The sequence below is a fragment of the Trichosurus vulpecula genome, chromosome 9 (assembly GCF_011100635.1).
Source record: "Trichosurus vulpecula isolate mTriVul1 chromosome 9, mTriVul1.pri, whole genome shotgun sequence".
NCBI lineage: Eukaryota > Metazoa > Chordata > Mammalia > Diprotodontia > Phalangeridae > Trichosurus > Trichosurus vulpecula.
This window is the reverse complement of record NC_050581.1, coordinates 15,205,044-15,224,649: the sequence shown is the minus strand read 5'-3', so window position 1 is coordinate 15,224,649 and position 19,606 is coordinate 15,205,044. Positions and strand designations below refer to the sequence as shown.

Genomic DNA, 19,606 nt, shown 5'->3' with positions numbered 1-19,606 from the left:
CTTTAAGATGCTAATTGAATCACTGATAATTGAAATTTTACTGTTTAATGTTACGTTATATTCATACTATTTTAGTTGAGTACCATTTGTAACCCTCAAAAGGAGCAAGCACATTTGTAGACATTGGGAAGATGCCTGTAGACAGAGAAAGACTGAAGGTAAGTGACAGAGAGGGAGTAATCTGTTGGAGGAGATGGGATGGAGTGGTAGATAGAGGGAAAGTAGGTTAGCCTTGGTAAGGAGTAAGTCTCTTCATGTGAGACAGACGTGAAGGAAGAGATAGTAGCGGAAGGCATCTATGTGATAGTTGGAGGAAAAGAGAGGAGAGCTGCTTAGGTAATATCCATCCAAGATGATTCTTAGGGATTCTCATGCATATCCCAGCAGAGATTTATCTTACCTCTTTTCTATCCAACCAGAAGTCCTCTAAACAATGTAAATCATATCCTGCCGAACCAGGTATTCCTGGAAATGGTGGTGGGACATCTTCCCTCACAGTCCAATACTCAATATTTTGGATCCTATGTGTTTGCTGTTTATTTGGCTAGAAGACAGAGGGAGCCAAGGAGGTCAAGAGTGCATTTAAGTTCAGCACAGTTCGAGTCTAGCAGCCAGTCTCGTTACCATGGTGACGGGGATAGTGAGTCTAGAAAGGATGATACAATATCAGAAGCTGAGGCACGAAATGTTACTTTGTGCGACCATGCTATGGAGCCAGAGAACGATACAGTATCAGATCAGGCTCCTCAAATAGCAGTATGCCCCATACAGCGAAGGAGGCAAGAAACCCAAGATAACACAGTGTTCAGAGAGATGCTGGAGGATTTCACACAGCAGGAAATCACAGATATCTTGAGTAGGTTCCATCCAAAGAATGGGAGAATTGTTAATATCTTGGATGGTGCGAATCGGTGATGAAGGGGCGGCAGGAGTATCTGTAGACACTGTGGATTGTATGAGATTCGTAAATATTAGTCAGAATCCTTTTGTACAACAAGATTTAGGGATTATCATTTCCAAGGTGGTAACCAAACAACCAATCTGTTAGCTTTAGCTGCAGCAGGTTGTAATAAAAACCCTAGATAAAATTATTAGAGTCGAAGTTGAACTGTTTACATTCCTACATGGAAAGATGATATATATCTAACTCAAGAGACCTTCATCAGCATTAGGGTAGTTAGAGGAAATACAGATATAGATATATAGACAGATAGATGTAGATATATAGATGTGTGTATGTGTGTATATGTATGTATATATGTATGTGTGTATGTGTGTGTATGTATGTATATATGTATATGTTTAAATGTGTGTGTATCAGTATATGTATGTATATATGTATATGTGTGTGTGTGGATGATGTAGTTGGATGAAGTAAGAAGCTGCCAGTTGTCATTGGATCACTCACCTTCTTTCGGAGATGCTGAAGGGCTTCTCTCATGCAGTTGTGCCTCATGTAGAAGCTGATTATGGCCAGGTTGGTGCTGTAGTGATGTAAGTAGAAGAGGCACTCCTGGTAGTAGGTATTGTGCATGAACTTCCCCTCTGAAATCACTTCTAGAGAGAGGCTCTTAGTTCTAAGAGTAGCTTCTAGCTCCTTCAGAGTGGCAAAATAACCATCATCCTGCTATAAGGAAGAGGAAGAGCAGGAAAAGCATTCTTTTTAATAAATAATATTTACTAAGAATTTACTGTGTGGTGGTAACTAGGAGAGATACAAAGTTTAGATGGAACTTGGACTTTGTCCTTATGAATTTATAGTTTAATAGAAGAATGACACATGCATAATTAAACATGAGATTAGAGAGAGTTGAAAATCAAGGTGACCCCTATAACTATGATATCACAATGATGTTTCCTTTTTTGAACTGCTTGCTGTTCTCTTACCACTGACAAGACAGGCTATACTGTGGACTCCAGGTACTCAATTACATTCTGTACCAGCCTTGAGCCATGAGTTAGCTGATTGAGATCAAGGGGTGACTTGAGACATTGACTGAACTTCTCACGTGTTGCCATCAGGTTCCCAGCTTTGAGGCAGGCCATACCCCAGGAATGCCATGCACCAGTGAGATCCAGTCCAGTTTTTATCTGAGGTGTAGGTATCCAAGAAAGCCAAAGCAACTCCATTGTGTCTACAATTCCTCTATCTTGTTCCTGATCCGGCTGGTATGGCAACCTCCTCCCCCCACCCTATCCCCATATACAGCCATACCACTAAAATGGTAAAGACAGTCCTGCTAGGGTGGGGTTACAAGATATAGCTAACCTGAAGAAGAGCCATTCCTATCGCTAGTCCAGCAATAGGTCCTATCCAATCCTAAGGCACCCCATACCCAACTTGCCTCCTACCTAAATCTAAGCCAATATAAACTTTGTCCTTTTGTTCCTTTGGGAAGCGTCTGCCTGTGTGGCTGGGACTCCTTTGCTGGCAAACTCAGTAAACCCTTCTTGGTTCCTAAATTGGTGGTACTGGGTTTGGTTCTAATTTGCTGAGGCATCAACAACTTTACCCACAGTACATGGTGGCGGGCTGCAGGATTCCTAAACAGACTAGTGGAATTCCAGGGGTGACAACTCAGGAATGACTTGAGCTCCTCTGCTTTGGATAGACATTATGGGTTGGTGATGAGAATCTGGTAAGTATTTGCAGTTAGGTGGGTGAGGATTGGCCATAGTGCCCTGATCCACAAATGGCAACACCCCTCACCCTCCTCCTTTCTGATTAAACTGGTGGTTTGGTTTGGTTCTCAGTTAGAAAATGGATTCTCTGGATTAACTGGAAAAGATTTCACCTCAAAGTACTTCTGTTTTGTCTTTGTTACAATATAAGTGTTTGTATTTAATGTCAAGTATGTTGTTATCATTGTCTGTGTTTTGTGTCTTGGTAAAATCCAACTCATTCCTTCCATTGCTCTAATCAGCCAAAGGAAAAAGGATGTAAAAAATGAAAACTTTTCTGTGGGACTTCCTAAGCCTTTAAATGAAAGTCTCTGCATTTCTAACTCAGGTCAAGTTGGTGAGGCAGACGAGACAATACAGACAAGAGAGAAGAGAATCTTTTCCCAGTCTGCAGAAATGTATGGCATTGTAAACTAATTAGAGACTACATTTGTGACTAAATGTAAGTTCTATCCTGTGAATTTCCAAATTGTGGTATGAATATTTTTTATAAATGCTGAAATATCTAGGCAAGTTTTGGGGTACCACTCTACAGAATTTAAGGAAAAATAAAAATAAAACTCTGCGAAAGTAACATGGAAATAATACCTAGACCATTTATCAGTCTTTCTCTGGAGAGTGAGATTTATTGTCTCAGTGCAAGGAAGGAAGGTTATTTCATTGATTACAGAGAAAGGGGAAAAAATGGGAACTGAAGCTAATTTGAAAGTGAAGTTTCAAAGTGAAGAAAAAAAAATGAGTTTGTGGTTTAAATTTATCTGGTACTTAAGAAGCACCCATTATTAGATATTTTTGACTATGAAAAGAGAAAAACTTGTTTAAATAAGAAAGCAACTTCAAGGTGAGTAAAACTTAATTTGGGAAAATGTTTTGTGTTACAACTGTATTTTATACTGTGAAGGATATAAGGGAATGCAATTATACAGGTAAACTAGAATTAAAGTCATCTAAAAGAAATTGGAACACACTATGCACTCTTAAAAACCCAGAAAGGTAATACTATTGCAATTAATTGGCATTGTGTAATAAAACTTGTGCTAAAAACTTGGAGAAATCCAATGAAATAAAGTTCTACAGATAGTCTGGGATATGACTGGCAAATAAAGATTAGAGCAATTAAGCAGAATTATATAAGTGTTAGTTCAGAATATGAAAGAAATAAGAAAGGGGCAGTTTTGAAGGGCTGTAATCAAAGTCCACTGGAAGGATATAAAAAGAAAGGAAGGAAGGAAGTTTAAGCAAGTAGAGATGAGGAAAAAAAATGTACAGAAAATTAAAGAAAGCTGGAATTTGCACTGTGAATGGAGGGTTTGAAAGACAAAGGTTTGTAGTTTTGGAAAGAGAGGTTTGATTTCATTGAGATAAGGACATTTTTAGGATATGGAAAATTTAGCAACAAGTAACAATATGGAATTACTTGAAGATACTGTACCAAAATTCTGTCCTTGAAGGACCATTGTAAAGGTATATTTTAGTTGTTATGTAAGGACTATAAGATCCTCATTAACCCTAGCAGAGTGGGCTGAGAATACAAGACTGTCACTTTAAGTCTTTGGCACTAGACTAACTGAATGTAGTGGGACCTAGGAAGTGCTACTAGTAAAATGGTCATTGGGAAAATTGAGATTCTGTATGATACCATTGGTAACTATGGATCCAGATGTGATTTAATTTCTTTTGGTCTTATTTTAAATGGGATGTTTTCTCCGGTTATGACAATTGTGATCTTTGACTCTTTATAAGTAAAACAGACCTTAATGGAAAAGATACTTAATATTTGCAATTAAAACAATATGTTTTGAGAGTACAAGTTTTGTTAAAGGTGTAATTGAAACAAAATTACTCTATACTGGTCTTGAATATAATCAGCATAGAATGCCCAAAGTGATAAAACAAAGTGACTTTCTATATAAGATAATTTGGAAATGTATTCAACTGAATAGATATCATCTGATTGGTAATATGCTTTGTTTCATGTTTTAAATACACAATAGTGTGGATTTTATTACTGCATTTCTAAATTTTCTTAGACTGTGAAATTTGGGAAACCATTGCACAAGAAATGCTGTTAAGAAAATGATGCAATTGTATCATTGGAAAATCTAACTCTTTTTGATCTGGAAACTGTGAAATTATTAAGTTACTAGAGGTTATTATCATAATGTCAAAACCTATCAAGTTTTTAATTGGGAATATTTTTAAAAGGAAGAATAATAATTATTTACTTTGTGGGAAAAGGAAAAAGAAAACAACCTTGTAAAATCTCCTTATCTGTAAACTTGCCAGGTTTCTTGGGATCATCTGCTTGGACAAGGTCCTGAAATCTTATCAGTCCTGTGAAAGAACTTGTTAATATTGTGAAATTCTAAAAAAATGAACTGACTTTCTGAGAAAATGGTACTTCCATCACATCCACCACTTGCATTTATAAGCTTGCTTATAGTATAGAAGTGATTTATATAATTTGTGACTATGGGAATCATGAAATTATACCTGAAATATATATGTATGTGTATGTATTTACGTATGTGTATACACACACCTATGTATGTTACATCTTGAGCCAACTTAGTTTTAACAAACTCCAGTTTTAAAGATTTATTTTTGCCTGACAGATTAATAATATACAATACCTTAACAGATGGATATCTGATAGTCTAGGCTTTAGAGACTTATAATAAATAGTCAGTATTTCCTGGATTTTGAGTGAACTATTTGCTATCTATGTGGAATTCCAGAACGTGATTATTTTCTTAATTTCCAATGATATATTTTTATACCCAGATGAGTTTAAAATCAAGGAAAAAAAAGGATGTTGAATGATTTTTTTGAAAAGCCTGGTAAATCCTTTATTGTTAACTGTTATTGCAACAACATGAGAAATAATAACTATCTAGTCCTAGGTTATGATCAGTGAAGATTACTATTTGAAGTAAAATCTTTTGGGACTGTAATTTGATATTGTTCCAAGTTTTGAATTTAGATGTAAAGGTGTGAATTATCACTAAGTCATTCAAGGGAAATTCCACAAGCTGCTCAAAGGGAGGGTGATCTGAGACCCGGTGTCTGAGAAAGTTAAGGGGGCAACTTTGACTAGGTGTTTTAACAACCCAGCTAGCAGCTTCTGTGGGGGTGTAAGATCCTCCCCCCACCACAGCCAGCACTTAGGAGGCTGCTGGCACCCAGGAGGCTGCCGGGGACGCCGGGAAAGCACAGGTTCTTTTTATCTGCTTAAACAAGGAAAGCATGGTGAAGGGGCTGACCAGCTTACTTTAATCCAGCATTCAGTTAGCATGCAGACAACATTCAGGGGAAAACGCCAACACTCAGTTAGCATTCAGTTAGTTCAGGAGAGCAGAGACAAGCATCAAAAGATATACCAAATACAAATTCACTCACGTACTTCAGGGGAAAAAAGTCAGCACCCTGAGGTTCAAAACATTCATTTAGTTTGGGGGAAAACAAAACCAGCACCCCGAACCTCAAAACCAAAATACAAACAAGTTACAAATATCAACAGACAGATCCAATACAATTCATAGTTATGAACATCTGAGCTCGGCCCGAGAGCAAGGGCTGGCCCAGAGTCACGCTCCGTTGCTCCCACACCAACCGGAAAAGGAAAGAGAGTCTTCAAGCTGTCCTCTCCCCTCTTATAGAGTTTTTGACATCATCAAGCGCCGCCTGAATGACCAGGGCCGACTGCTTCTTGACTTGGCCCCTCCCTCTAGTGTAGACCAGGTTCTGGAGCTAACACCTCCCCTCAGCCAGCCCCATGACTCATCACACAGGAAGTTCTCTGATTCCTGGCATGGTCGCTGGGCTTTCTGCCCCGGAAGAGCAAGCCCCAGTGTCCAGCGAGGCTCCATGAGGTAAGCTGTCATTCAAAGAAAACACAGGCCACTCTGACTACACTAGGCTAAGGTAGGATGCTCTTGACTCAGTTTCCTCATTGTGTTATTTCCTTTTTGAACAGGAATGTTTTCCACCTGGTTAATCCTGAGCCTGGCTATGATACTTTGTGAATAATGTAGAACTTTGCTATGTAATTGGCTATTCCAAAAAGTCTTACCTGAAATCAAGTGGAACTAAGGATGCATTATCCTGTTATATCTATGTTAAGTCATTCTGTGCCCTTAAGCTTGAGGGTGTTACAACCAGGTCCCTGCTTCTTCCTTTCATAGGAAATCTCTCTTACCATAGCAGGTAAAACTATATTTTTTTGTATCATGAATCTTGTTGCAGTACCTTAGTACCTCTAAAGTGCTATAATGTGATACAAGTACAAAGCCCTTTATTGTGTTGCCTACTTGGTTGCTCTTCCTATAGTTCTATTGTTTATAAGGTTATCTTTATAAGGTCTGGTTTTCTCCACATGAAAGGCCAATTTGATTAGATTTTGTAAATTATGCCAAGACTTACCACTACTGGGCATTAGAAGCATTGCCCAGAGAATTTCTGTAAGTGACCTGGTGGTCAAAGAGCTATTTCCACAAACCATCCAGACACCTAGAGATCATGGACACAGCCAAGGGACTTGATACCCTTAAAATTTCAGTGATAATGGATTTTGTTATTCATCCTATTGTAATATTGCTTGTTTTTATTAGTTTTCTGTATGCTACCCATTCTGTAAGCTGCTTATCTGAACTAATATCAACTTGGGAATTGTTAAAAAAAAAAAAAGCAAGACTATTTAGTCTCAAAGGGGACACTAGGTAGCCAAGAAAGCTAAAGTAACTCCATTTTGTCTATGGCTGTATCTTGTCCCTGACCTTGTCCTATCCTGTCTGTGACCTTCCTTACTACTGTAGCAATGAGAGGCCTATTAGGGTGGGGTTACAAGAGATAGCTAACCTGAAGAACAGTCTTTTCTGTTACTAGCTCAGCAATAGCCCTGTCCAATCCTAAGGTACCTTATAACCAATTCACCTCCTGCCTAAATTGAAACCTATATAAGCTTTGATATTTTGTTCCTTTGGGGAATTTTTAATTGTGTAGGTGAAGCTCCCTTGCTGGTGAACTCAGTAAATCCTCATTGGTTTTGGGTTGTGATTTTGGTTCTGGTTTGTTGTGACACTGACAATTTTACCCATAGATAAGTCTAAACTAAAAAATATATTCCACCACTCTAACTTGGCCATTGGCTCTGCTCAGGATACTTCCCTACTCCTATGAAATGCTGACAAGAGTGATTTTTGAGACTAGCAAAACGCAATTCATTCTCACGAGTCAGATGCAGTTTGTGTTCCTCTCTTATCTCAACACCCAGCTGATAGTATTCAGCTTCCAAAAGTTGGTTCCTTAGTCTCGTTACTGCATCTGACTGTAGGATCTGATCCAGAGATGGTACATGTCGATAGACAGGAGCAACTAAAATATTCAGTACATCCACCTTGCTGATGTAGCTATTAGGAAGAAAGGGGCATGGAAATGAATCTACACAGAACTCCCACTAGAGTAACTGTTGCTTGAACTCCTGCTTTAATTTTCTGCTATGGTCACTAGGAGCATGAAGCAAAGCCTTTGTAGCAGGTAGTCTCAGGACTACCTGCTCTAGATTCCTTTTTAGCTCACTCTGTCATCTAGCATTTATTAAGCATCTACTATGACAGGCACTATGCTAAGCAAAAGGGATTCAGAGAAAAGCAAAAGACAGTCTCTTCCTCAAAAAGCTCACAGTCTAAAGGGTGAGACAACCTGAAAACAGCTCTGTGCAAACAAGATATATATAGGGCAAGGTGAAGATCATCTTAGAGGGAAGGTACTAACATTAAGGAGGACTGGGAAAGGCTTCGTGTAGAAGGTGGGGTCTGTGTGCTCTGTGTTGGCCAGTTTGTTCAGTGATGCCATCACTTGAATCATTATCAGCTTAGATTCTATTTCACACTAGTACCCAGATGAAAACACCACTGATTTCCTAATTGTTCTTTTCAGAGTCTCCCTACCCCTTTATTTAGATTCTCACCTCCTGCCTGGCTCAACTGAAGTTCTTTCATGGGCCCCTATGTTTGGTTGCCTTAGCAGGCATATATTCAAGCCTACAAGTTTTCTCTTGGGCTCCAACCCTGACAGACAGCGATTGTTTCAACTTGGTAAGAAAGCAGAGAGCCCAAAGGTCAATCCTGCTCTGTCTGACACTATTGGACTGTCCTTTCTGATCCATTCTGCCAGTGGAGTCCTTGACTCCTGACTCTAGGTGAGTGAACCCTATGATTCCTGGCAGTAGATTATAGCCTGTATTAGTATATGATCTTATTTGCTCATTGATTTCCATGGAAGGGGATTCTGAGCTACTGTGAGGCTATACTGTAATACTCTTGCCTGGATAAAAGGGGCTATATATGAGCACAAAGCATATGAGCACATAATCACCAGTCCTTCACATATTTTTATTAAGTGAGAAAAAGGTTGTTATGGTTTGTTCTAGAGAAGAAGCAATAGCTATCTCTTCAAAAATTCATAGTATTTTCACACCAGAATGGATCTTAAACGATTACCTTGTCCAACCCCCTTATTTAAAAGATGAGGAAACTGAGGCCCAAATGACTTGCCCAAGACCATAAAGTGAGTTAAAAGTACTAAGTCAATGGTGAGCATCTTATCTGAAGAAAGACATTCTCTATTTTCCATCCTGGACCACATTTCAACTACGTATAGTCACTGGTAGATGGTTTTAAGTCTCCATGTATCTCTAGTACTGAATCCACAACCCAGTGCTCTGGGCCAAGTGTATAGAGCTGTAAAATTAGTTTCTGGTTTGCTTTTAGCTTGTATGTGGGGATTCTAACAATTGCTGATGTTTATAAAGTAACTGAAAGTTTACAAAGCCCTTTATAGAGATCCCTTGATCCTCACAATAACTATGTGAGGTAGGTGCCACAGGTGTTATTACCTCCATTTTACAGATGAGTAAACTGAGGCATAGGGAGGTCAAGTGACTTGCCCACAGTCATTTGGCTGGTCAGCCAAGTGGAACTTGAACTCAAGTTTCTCCTAAATACAAGAGCAGTACTCTTTCTACCACACCACACTGCCTTTGTAATTTAAGGTATGGAGCAGGTTTACTGTCTGTGACAAAAGTAGGTCTAGAGCTTGACACATTTGATGCCGGCACTCCATCCACAAAATGACATAATTCATTGTTTACCATACCTACCTAGAAGACTCCAATGTCACTTGGTCTTAGCTTTCAGCAAAAGACCAGACTTAGTGAATTTTCCTTGGCACCAGAACGCATTAAATACTGAATGCTGATCAAATTCCAAAATCAAGGTTTGTATTTTCTTCTGATTCTAGTCTCATTGATACTGATTTTTTCCCCAGGAACTCAGTATGGGAATATAGATACTGATATTAAAACAGAATGAAGTGAAATCACATAGGATTTAGCAATTAACTCATTAACATGAATCAATTAGAGTGGGCTGAATTCCTGTCCAACCCTATCTTTTTGAAGTTGGGGGTGTTTGGATAACTGGGAGTGGAAGATGTAGAAGGAAACCCTCCTAACCCACAGGACAAGGCTACCTGTCACACAGTGCTGAGTCTTGGCTCTGGCCAGCTTTAACAAACATTATCTTGGCACTGAAGAGCAGCTGCTTCATGATATCTGTGAGCAGTCCAGCATCCACCTCGGGGTTGGTCAGGCCCCAAGACAGTCGGCAGCAGTGATCAATCAACTGATGGCTGCACACAATGCTGTCACGGTGCAGGTTCAGGATGGCAATGCACAAGGAGACACTGGGGGTCTAGCCAGGGAAAAAGGAAGAAAGCAGTGTCCAATGGAAACAGTTTTCAAGTACTCCCAGGAGAGAGGACTTATTTCCATTTTATGAATGGGCCAACTGAAATAGAGGAGAAGGAACTTGGGAAAAAATCCTTTTGTAAAGCAACAGTGGATTGAAAATAAATCTAGGGGATCCAAGGCCCACTGTGTAAAACTCTCTGTAGCTGATCTCAGGTTCTCCTCTAGGGCACTGGTGGGTGCATGGCCAGCAGTCACATACACCTGTTCACGATAAAACTCACTCCGGACTAGATTATCTTCTTCCTCATTCAGATCTAAAATCCACTCCAGCTGAGCTGCTTTGGGGACTCACACCACAGCCAAGTATGGGGGGCTCTCACTTGAGGGACTCTCTGAGGCTGAGGATAGAAATGCCATTCATTCATTCATCAGTTAGGGTGCCATAGAAGTCAATGGTGGTCAGTCCTGACAGTAGGTAATAGTGCAGACATTTGATTATGGTAATGGCCTCTTTCTCTTTCCCTTAGGGAGAACTCTGAAGGGAGTAGCATCTCTTGTGAGACAGATATACCTGGGAAAAGATCTACAATGTAGAACACAGAACTGTGATGCTTCATAGACAGTGGTAAATAATAAGGAATTCAGTTCTCTGCATCTGCTCAGAATGAAAGATGCATAAATATTTGTTCCCCCATAGCTATACCTTTGATTTGTGGGAACTTAAGAGTGGTACATAAAATTGTACAACCTCAAATAGGAATTTGGGTAGGTTTTTAGCTCATCTGTTCTGTGTACTACAGAACTAAGAAGGGGTTCTCTTTCCAGGTAAAGGTGGTAGTAATTAAATACCCTAGGAATGACCTACTGAGTTAAGAAACAGATGCAAATGGAGAGAGCTTTGGCATTAAGTAAATGACTGAAAGCAGTAGTTGGGGTCTTCATTGCAATAAGCTCTGACATACAGGGAACATGAGATTAAAAACCAATATAAGAATATCAGAGTATCTTTCAGGCTCACCTTCTGAATGTCCTATACTCTCCTCTGGCAAACTGGAAATAGAAACAGAAAAACAAATTGCCCATCACATGTCTCATAGTTCAAAGGATCATAGGATTACAGATCTTAACCTAGGAGGTACCTCAGAGGCCATCTAGTCCAACTCTCATTTTATAGATGAGAAAACTGAGGCCTAGGGAAGTTGGCTTGCCCAACATCATACAGATAATAAATATTAGAGACAGGATTTGAACCTATGATCTGACTCTAGACTCAAAGCTCTTTCCCGTTTATGTATTGTCTCTCTGACTGTTGAAGGGAATTAGGCACCTATTTCAACACAGAACTAAAACCAGAGATGTGGACTTAATCAATGCTACTATGAATATAGAACTCTGGAGGTTCTTATGGTTTTTTGAAGTATGAGGGCAAATGGAAGATTTATTAGGAAAGTGTGACTGGCATGTTTGATGATCTATGGGTCACCAGGCATGGTTGTTGGCACAGGTAAGGTTACAATAATTGAAAAAGCTAATGTTTGCATATAAATAAGGTTTACAAAATGACTTTCATATATTATCTAATTGGATTTTACATGGTAAGTAGTGCCCAACTGGGATAGAAAACATTTCATTCAATTTAGCAAACTTTAGTTAAGCATCTATGAGCTAGGAGGTATGATCCAAGAAGCAGAGACTGCTTCAAGTGGATAAGGAGTTAGTTGCTTCACTAAGTGCAGACACTAAACAGACTCTTGGGGTCAGAATGAAGAAATAAATCCCTGCCACTGAGGAATCCATGACAGGGACCCTGAACACATATTTCTTCTCATCTTGGCTGGAAAGGATTAGCCCTACCCACAGATAGCTTGTCCTGCTACGAGTCCACCAACACTTCACTTAAGAAGTCACTAAGTGTTTGTTTGAGGAGTGCTGATGTCAGAGAAGCAGGGCTTTTGGGGACCTGAAGGCTTAGGGGAACGAGCAGAGCCCTTGCTGCCATAACCTCTACTCACTGTTTCTTGTAGCACTGGTCACATACCCGAGCTGGGTTCTCTTTGCTGCCCTCTACAACCATTTTCTTAGTGGAGCAAGAGCTGCACACCAGCCTGGTACAGCGATGGCAGTTAAACTAAGAAACAGAGAGGAGGGGAAAGGAAAGGGGAGATGGGTAGATTAATAAATGTTTTTCTCAATAAATTAATAAATAGTTCTATCAATGGAGTCCCCTTCCCTCCCTTCTTTTCTCCAGTTTTTTCATATTATGTACTCAGAGGACATGGTAGTCTTGGTGCTAAAGCAAATACATGCAATCTGACATCCCTGCCCTAGAGGAGCCTCTCTTTCATCTGAAGGGAGAAACTTCAAAGTTCGTTGAAGATTCTGCAATGTTGGGCTGATCATGAAAACTAGTTCTACCTTCTGGTGGGCACAACACAGTGGGAAAGAAGAGATACCCACACATCTTTTTAACAATGGCTTTCAATTAAACAATCAATCAGCACTTACTAAGTGCTACTACTATGTGCCAGGCACTGTGCCAACCAGATCAATAAAACCAATCAAATAACCTATATTTCTCAATAATAATACTTTATTAAAGCACTTTTACCTATGAAACCTTGTTTCATCCCTATGGGCAAAGGGTGAGGTAGATAAGTTTTATCACCCCCATTTTTACAGACAAGGAAGTGCTTGTTAGTAACACACTTGGGACTAGAACATAGATTCCTTCGTTTTGAGCTGAGGCTGCCTCTCACTTAGTAAGAAATGAAGCAGGCAGCTGCTTACCATGGTGAAACGTTCACTTCTACATATCATACAGGTGATTTCTATCTCATCTGGTACCCACTCCCGCCTACCTGGCGGTTTTTCAGGAGGCATAAATTCCAAGGGATCACTCTGTGGGAAGCTTCTCTCCTTTAAGCTTGGAGATCATGCAAAGGAGACTCTGAAAGGTCAGATGAAAAGTGAGAATTAAAGTTAGAGCTTGAATACAGCTAAGTGGGCCAGGCCATATCAATATGTCATTAGCCTAGAAATTCTAATTTGGCTGTGTTGGCTATCTTTTTTTTGAGACAAATATCATGTATTATATGCTAAGAAATGTCATAGTCATTGCTTCGTGGCATGCAATCAACTTTTTTGGTCCCATTCAGAGCAAAGTTTTCTGGGTACTACAGAGGAAAAGTAATCTAAGATTCTTAAGACCAGCTCAAAGATGAAAAGCTGGAAATCTACTAAGTACACTGTACCTCTGAATATTGTAACCTTGCTAAGTCCCAATGTGGTAAGGTTTTTGAGTGCTGCATGACAAAAGCCAGGCCACAAAAGAGAGATCTGAGGTCTGACTCAGGAGTACTCTGACTGGAGGTCTAAGAAACCAACTTAGGCTTGGAATTTCCTCTGGGCTACCATCTCTATGATATTCACCTCTTGATAAAATTGAGAAATCATTTTTGGACAGGGCTTGATCAGAAAATTTAACTCCTTCAGAGTTTTGAGGCATAAAAGATAGTTCATAAGGGGTTTTCTCTTATAAGGTGGATTAAATCCTGTTATTTGGATTTGTAACCCAGATTAGGCAAAGGGCTGCGATTAGAGACACTTTTTTATTCCTGGAAGGCTTTATATTACAGTGGCCAGGCAAAAGCTTGAGAAGAGACCACCAGCTTACTTTTAAGGAATAGGAGTTTAGGATATTTTCCTGATCTTATCTGTTATCTTTATAGAAATGAAAATGATCATTCTTGTTTTACAAATGAGAAACCTGAGATATAAAAAAATTGTACCAGGTCTGAAAGTCAGTGAGTGACAAAGTCAAGAATTTAGGATTCCTGTTTATAATGGTATCAGAACATTAGAGTAAGTAATCTGCTCAAGGTCACATGGTTACCAAGGGGTAGAGCCAGGTTCAGATAACAGGAATTCACATTTACAAAAGAGTCCTTTACAAATTTCAAAATGCTTTTGGAAACCATCATTTGTTGCGTAGTTACTAACTATGTAAAGCATGTTTATTTATATTCACTTTTGAAAGATGAAAAACTGAGGCTTAGAGGTCTTAAGTGATTTACCCGAGGCCATGTGCTGAGTAAGAATTGGGACTAGATAATGATAGCAGCTCATATTTATGTTGCTTCTTGAAGTTTACAAAGTACTTTCTCCATAAAAATCCTGTGAGACAATAGAGGATTATCCCTATATTTCAGATGAGGAAACTGATGCTTGGAGAGATGTTACAGTCCCACAGCTAGCAAGCATCAGAACTGGGGCTAAAACAAAAATCTTTTGATTCTCAACCCAGTGTTCAGATGTCTGTACATGAAGAGAACTAGTATAGAAAAACAGAGGTGCAATGTTGTGATGAAAACACCTTGGGGCTTTCCACAAGTGTCTGCTGCCTTTATCAGCCACATACACTGAGATATTTATTGAGTACTTGAGCAGTGGTATGAAGCTCAAAGAGAAATACATCCCTGTGGCTGTGTATTGACTTAGAAAATCACAAACTAACATTTATGTTTTACTATATTTTGCTTATTTTGTTGAACACATGCCCATTACATTTTAATCTGCTTGCACTAAGTGTGATACTTCTACACTTGAGGATGCTGTTTTGGGCACCACAGGGGTTATGAAGAAGGATAAAATATGGCCCCTCTCCTTAAGGTGTTGATGATGTAGTTGAGAAGTTGCTGGACAAAGCATAAACACATTTAAAAAGGTGACAACGTAAGGACACATGTAAGGGCTAAATGAGTGTTGTAGGAACCTGAAGGAAAGAGAACTGTGGGCCAGGAAGGTTACTTAAAAATCTAATGGACAAAGAACTGATAAATAGAAGTATGCATAGAATAATTACATATATACGCATATATACAGGTACATGTGCCTAACGGTACCCATCTCTAGGGTGGGAGGGGGAGATGGAAGAAAAAAAAAGAAACTTATGTGATAATTTTGTTGTATATTTGAAAGTAATAGCAAGTTGTGCGTAACAGATTTGCAGTTTCATATGCAATCATCTTCCATTTGCTATAAATATTTCCCCTAATGTATTATCTTTCACTATTCTAATGTAGTCAAGCATATAGATTTGTCCCTAATGATCCCTTCTATTTGTGGCACAGAAAAATATATACCTTCTTTTTACAAAAGAGATAACTATTCCAGTTTTTCAAACTTTTTATATGGGCAATTTGTAATTTTTACTATATTAATTTGGCCCATTTTATTAATACCAAATGTCTCTCCAATTATTTAGGTCCTCCTCTATTTTGGTCACTCTAGTTTTATAGCCCTTATACAGGGATCTTAAGTGTTCTAGGTAGGTCAATTCCTACATATTTGATGGGCTTCCTTTCATCATAAATGAGATTTCTGCTTTATCCTTTCTTGATCTTTATAACTAGTGAATAAGAATGCAGATGATATTGGCAGACTGATTTTATGTCCTGCAAATCTGCTAAACTTATGTATTGTTTCCATTAATATTTTTGATGAGATAATTCCTTATATTGTTATGACATTTTCATTAATTTGTGTGTCAAGGTCTTTTCAGGAGGGAGTAAACCAGGAAAGGACTATGATAGTTGAAGGAAGAGGATTCATGTAGGAAGATAGAGGCTTGTATAGATGCCTGGGTCTGTGAGAAATAATTAAGTTACCCAGACACCATATTCTTACTTGAAAGGAACAGGTTAGGGCTTCCACTTAGAATTCTAAAGCCAAGCTGACTAACACTGATTTTATTCATTATGTGACAGTCATTATCCACAGATTCATAAGCAGATTTCATATTCATATTTTTCTTCAACAGTCAAGAATTTATGTACTTTATCTAGAACACTGATGCCAACCATCTTAAGTACAAGATCCACCCTGAAAATAATACCTAGAAAAATCACAACAAAACGAAAGGGAGAAAAGCAAAAATGGAACAAAGAAAAGGAGAAGAAGGTTACACACTAATCCGAAAATCAAAAAGGAAACTTTTAGCAGAAGTTAGGAGGTTTAGAAAAGGAACCACAGCAAGCAGTTTAAAAGAAAGCAAGACTTTTTTGTCTGGTTTTGAAGCACCTTGAGAAGGAAAGTCAGAGGTTAATGCTGTAGGTTCCATGTGGGTTTTAGGGTAAGTTTAATCAGCTCCCAGAGGACTCATCACATCTTTGAAGTTGTTTTAAAAAACAGAGTTACTGTGGTTTTAAGGGGCAAAACTATTTATTTTAATCTTGGAAAAACCAAGACAAAAGTTATGTTCAGCCTGTGCAGTGAAAACGAAGGAAAAGGACTGGGCAGGGTGACTGGATAATGAAATCCCCTGGTGCAAGAAAACTGATCCAGTTGAGTGAGCATTCATAAAGCAAGCAAATGAGAGGTGAAAGTTCACCTGGTTCAAGAAATTCAATGTTTAAGACACAAAGATTCCCTAAGTGGGAACAATAAACTTTTCCTCTTCAGAAACTGTTAAACATTTTATTTCAAACTCCTTCCATAAGTCTAAAAATAAACTATAATCCCTGCTCATGCAGGCACTCTGTTTCTCGTATCTCCCTTTTCTGGCTTGATTTTGGTCATTATGTTGTGCATTAGTACTTTCCCCAGAAAGATGGCAAAGAGTAAGAGGTCAATTTAAGTTGACCATCTTGGTTGCTTTTTGGCATCTCTGCTGAAAAGATATGGTCTCTGGTGACAATAAAAACAGAATAAAAAGCAATTTGGAATGAAGAAAGGAATGGTCTGATGAGAAGACTTGGTACATAAATGTAGGCTTACAAAAAACTTTCAATGTACACCATAATTTAAGTAAAAGCTAACAAATATTAATCAATATTGCCTCAGAGTAATGCTAAGAAATGTTTTGACTGATTTAGTATGTAAACTTTCTAAAGGGAAAGAAAAAAATGTTCTACTAATTAAACTTTTAAAAACCCTATTTGTACCCTTAATAGGATTAATATTCGCTTAATTATGCATGCCTGTGCGTGCCTGTGCGTGTGCATGCGTGTGAGAGAAGTTGCATCCTAACCCATATGTATTACAACGAGGTTTTAAAAATATTTCCGAACTTCAATTATTTACATATTTGCCCACTACCATGACATAATCAACAACTGATTGTAGTTTAACTTTATTATTAATATTACGACCTTTTTTCTCTCTTCTCCTTCATATCCATACTGGTGTTCAATAGTTGTCCACACTCACACAGCCTGTAAGAAGCTCTACTCAAAGAAGCACTGTTAAGTAAATTTTGGTAAATCTCAGATGAAAAGAAATCACCAACATAGAAAACATAGAATCCACCAAGAGGATTTCACTACTCACAGTTCATTCTCAATCTCCACCTCAGAGGCTCATTTCAATTGTAAAGAAGATCCTTACCCGGTTCCATTCTAGCCATTTTTCTAGTGTCAGAAGCCAAATCCAGGCCAATCTTTGGGGACTGTTGTACTGCCCACACCTGAAAAGGCAAGAAGAAATAGAGCTGTTCAGGGTTTCACAACAGTTTATTTTGACTTCTCTGTGACTCCATTTCTGTCAAACCTGAAAAGGCAAGATGATTTCAACAAGCAACAAGCAGCCAAAAGTCTAGAAATTTTTACTTAGGAACAGCATGGTGATAAGATTTAAGGTGATAAGCTTATCCTGGTGGTATGAAGAAGTCCAAAATGAGAACAGCCTTGAGGGAAATTCAGGTAACGTCTGAACATCTAAAGATTAGGACTCAAAGTACTGCATTAGCAGTAAGTTGCTAGAACCCCAGCCCCGCATACATGCAACACCCAAGATTTATCTTTTTTTCCTTTCTGCAGCGTGACCTTGGGATCTAAATTTCTTGGAACTGGTCTTGGGAGTCATAAGACTTCGTTTTAAGTGCTAGCACTGACATATTAGCCAAATGTTTCACAATTTAGTGAATCTAAGTTTCCTCATTTTAAAAATGGAAAGAACCTACTTTACATGGTTAAGTAAATTCAACAAATGTTTATTATGTACAGGATATTGTACAAGGCAGGAGAGTGGATAAAACATTTAGATAAGACATCATCCCTGCCTTCGTAGTGTAGGTCCTATAGAGTCTAGGGATAAGATATACATACATGTTATACAAAATACTACATGGTTAAGTGCATCAAAGTGGTTCAAAGTGCTATGTGACAGGAAGAGGGATGGGCATCAGCAAATACTTCATGGAGGTAGAAGAATACGAGTTAGGCTTTTCAAGAAAGAGGAGAAATTCAAAAGATGAGGAAGACTAGGGAGGACATTCCAGGAACAGAGGAAAACATGAACAACATGACAGTAGGAGGGAAATGGGTATATTCTGGAAAGGGAAAGTTTGCCTGAGGCCTAGAGTATACAGAAGGTCGTAATATGAGACAATGCTGGGATATACCTCAGCACCCACCTTATTCTGGTAGGCCTTGAATGCCAACCAAGGAGGTAAGAACTCTAGTTGATGGGCAGTAAGAAGCTGTTAAAGATTTCTGAGCAGAGAAGTGACCTAACCAGACCTAGGTTTGGTAATGAAGGATGGGTTGGAAAGAGGAGTGGGAAGTTAAGTTAATGTGATAGTCCAGGGGAGTTGATGATGAGGTCCTATACTATAGCATCAACAACTCTTTTCAAGAATTTTAGCAGCAAAGGAGAGGAGAGTGATATAACAAATGGGGCAGAGTGGTCAAAAGAACAATTCTTTAGAATTGAAGAGACTAAAGTATGTTTGTTGGCAGACAGGAAGGAACTAGTAGCGAGAAAACTGAAGATACATCAAACAGAGGGAATGACAGCAGAAGTGAGGTCCTAGAAAAGGTGGGAGCAGGAGGCAATGGGATGGAGTAGGAGGATTAACAAAATCTCCTCTTCTAAGGTCAGAAGAAAGAAAGAGATGGTAGGTGACGATGCTGAGAAGTTCTGAGGAAAGAAGGAGGGCTGAGTAACAAGAAGATGGCCTGGATCTTCTTGGTGAAGGCTAAACCTTTCTCTCTTTTGCTGATGAAAGCGTTCAACTGCACCCCACAAGTTATAATATGTTGTCTCCTTATTGTCATTAGGTCAAATCCATCTGCTGTGAGAGAGCAGTGTATGATGATGTCCTTGAGTAGAATGAGCTTGGAAGTCAATAACAGAATAGAGGGAATTGAGAGTGGTGATGAATTGTGTGAAGAGGTC

At 38.8% G+C, this 19,606-nt stretch overlaps 1 long non-coding RNA gene across 3 annotated transcripts; it reads right to left on the bottom strand.

The window, feature by feature from the left end:
- Positions 1-472: 472 nt before the first annotated feature.
- Positions 473-13,487, bottom strand: LOC118830660. 3 transcript variants are annotated; one of them, XR_005009097.1, is made up of 5 exons: positions 13,291-13,487; positions 12,471-12,560; positions 11,451-11,482; positions 1,409-1,627; positions 473-544 (listed from the first exon to the last, which is right to left on the bottom strand). It is a non-coding gene; the product is annotated as an uncharacterized LOC118830660 (long non-coding RNA). The 3 variants fall into 3 exon arrangements; XR_005009098.1 differs by lacking the exons at positions 473-544; positions 1,409-1,627 and adding an exon at positions 9,966-10,433 and having other exon boundaries at positions 12,445-12,560; XR_005009099.1 differs by lacking the exons at positions 473-544; positions 1,409-1,627 and adding an exon at positions 9,966-10,433.
- Positions 13,488-19,606: the final 6,119 nt, after the last annotated feature.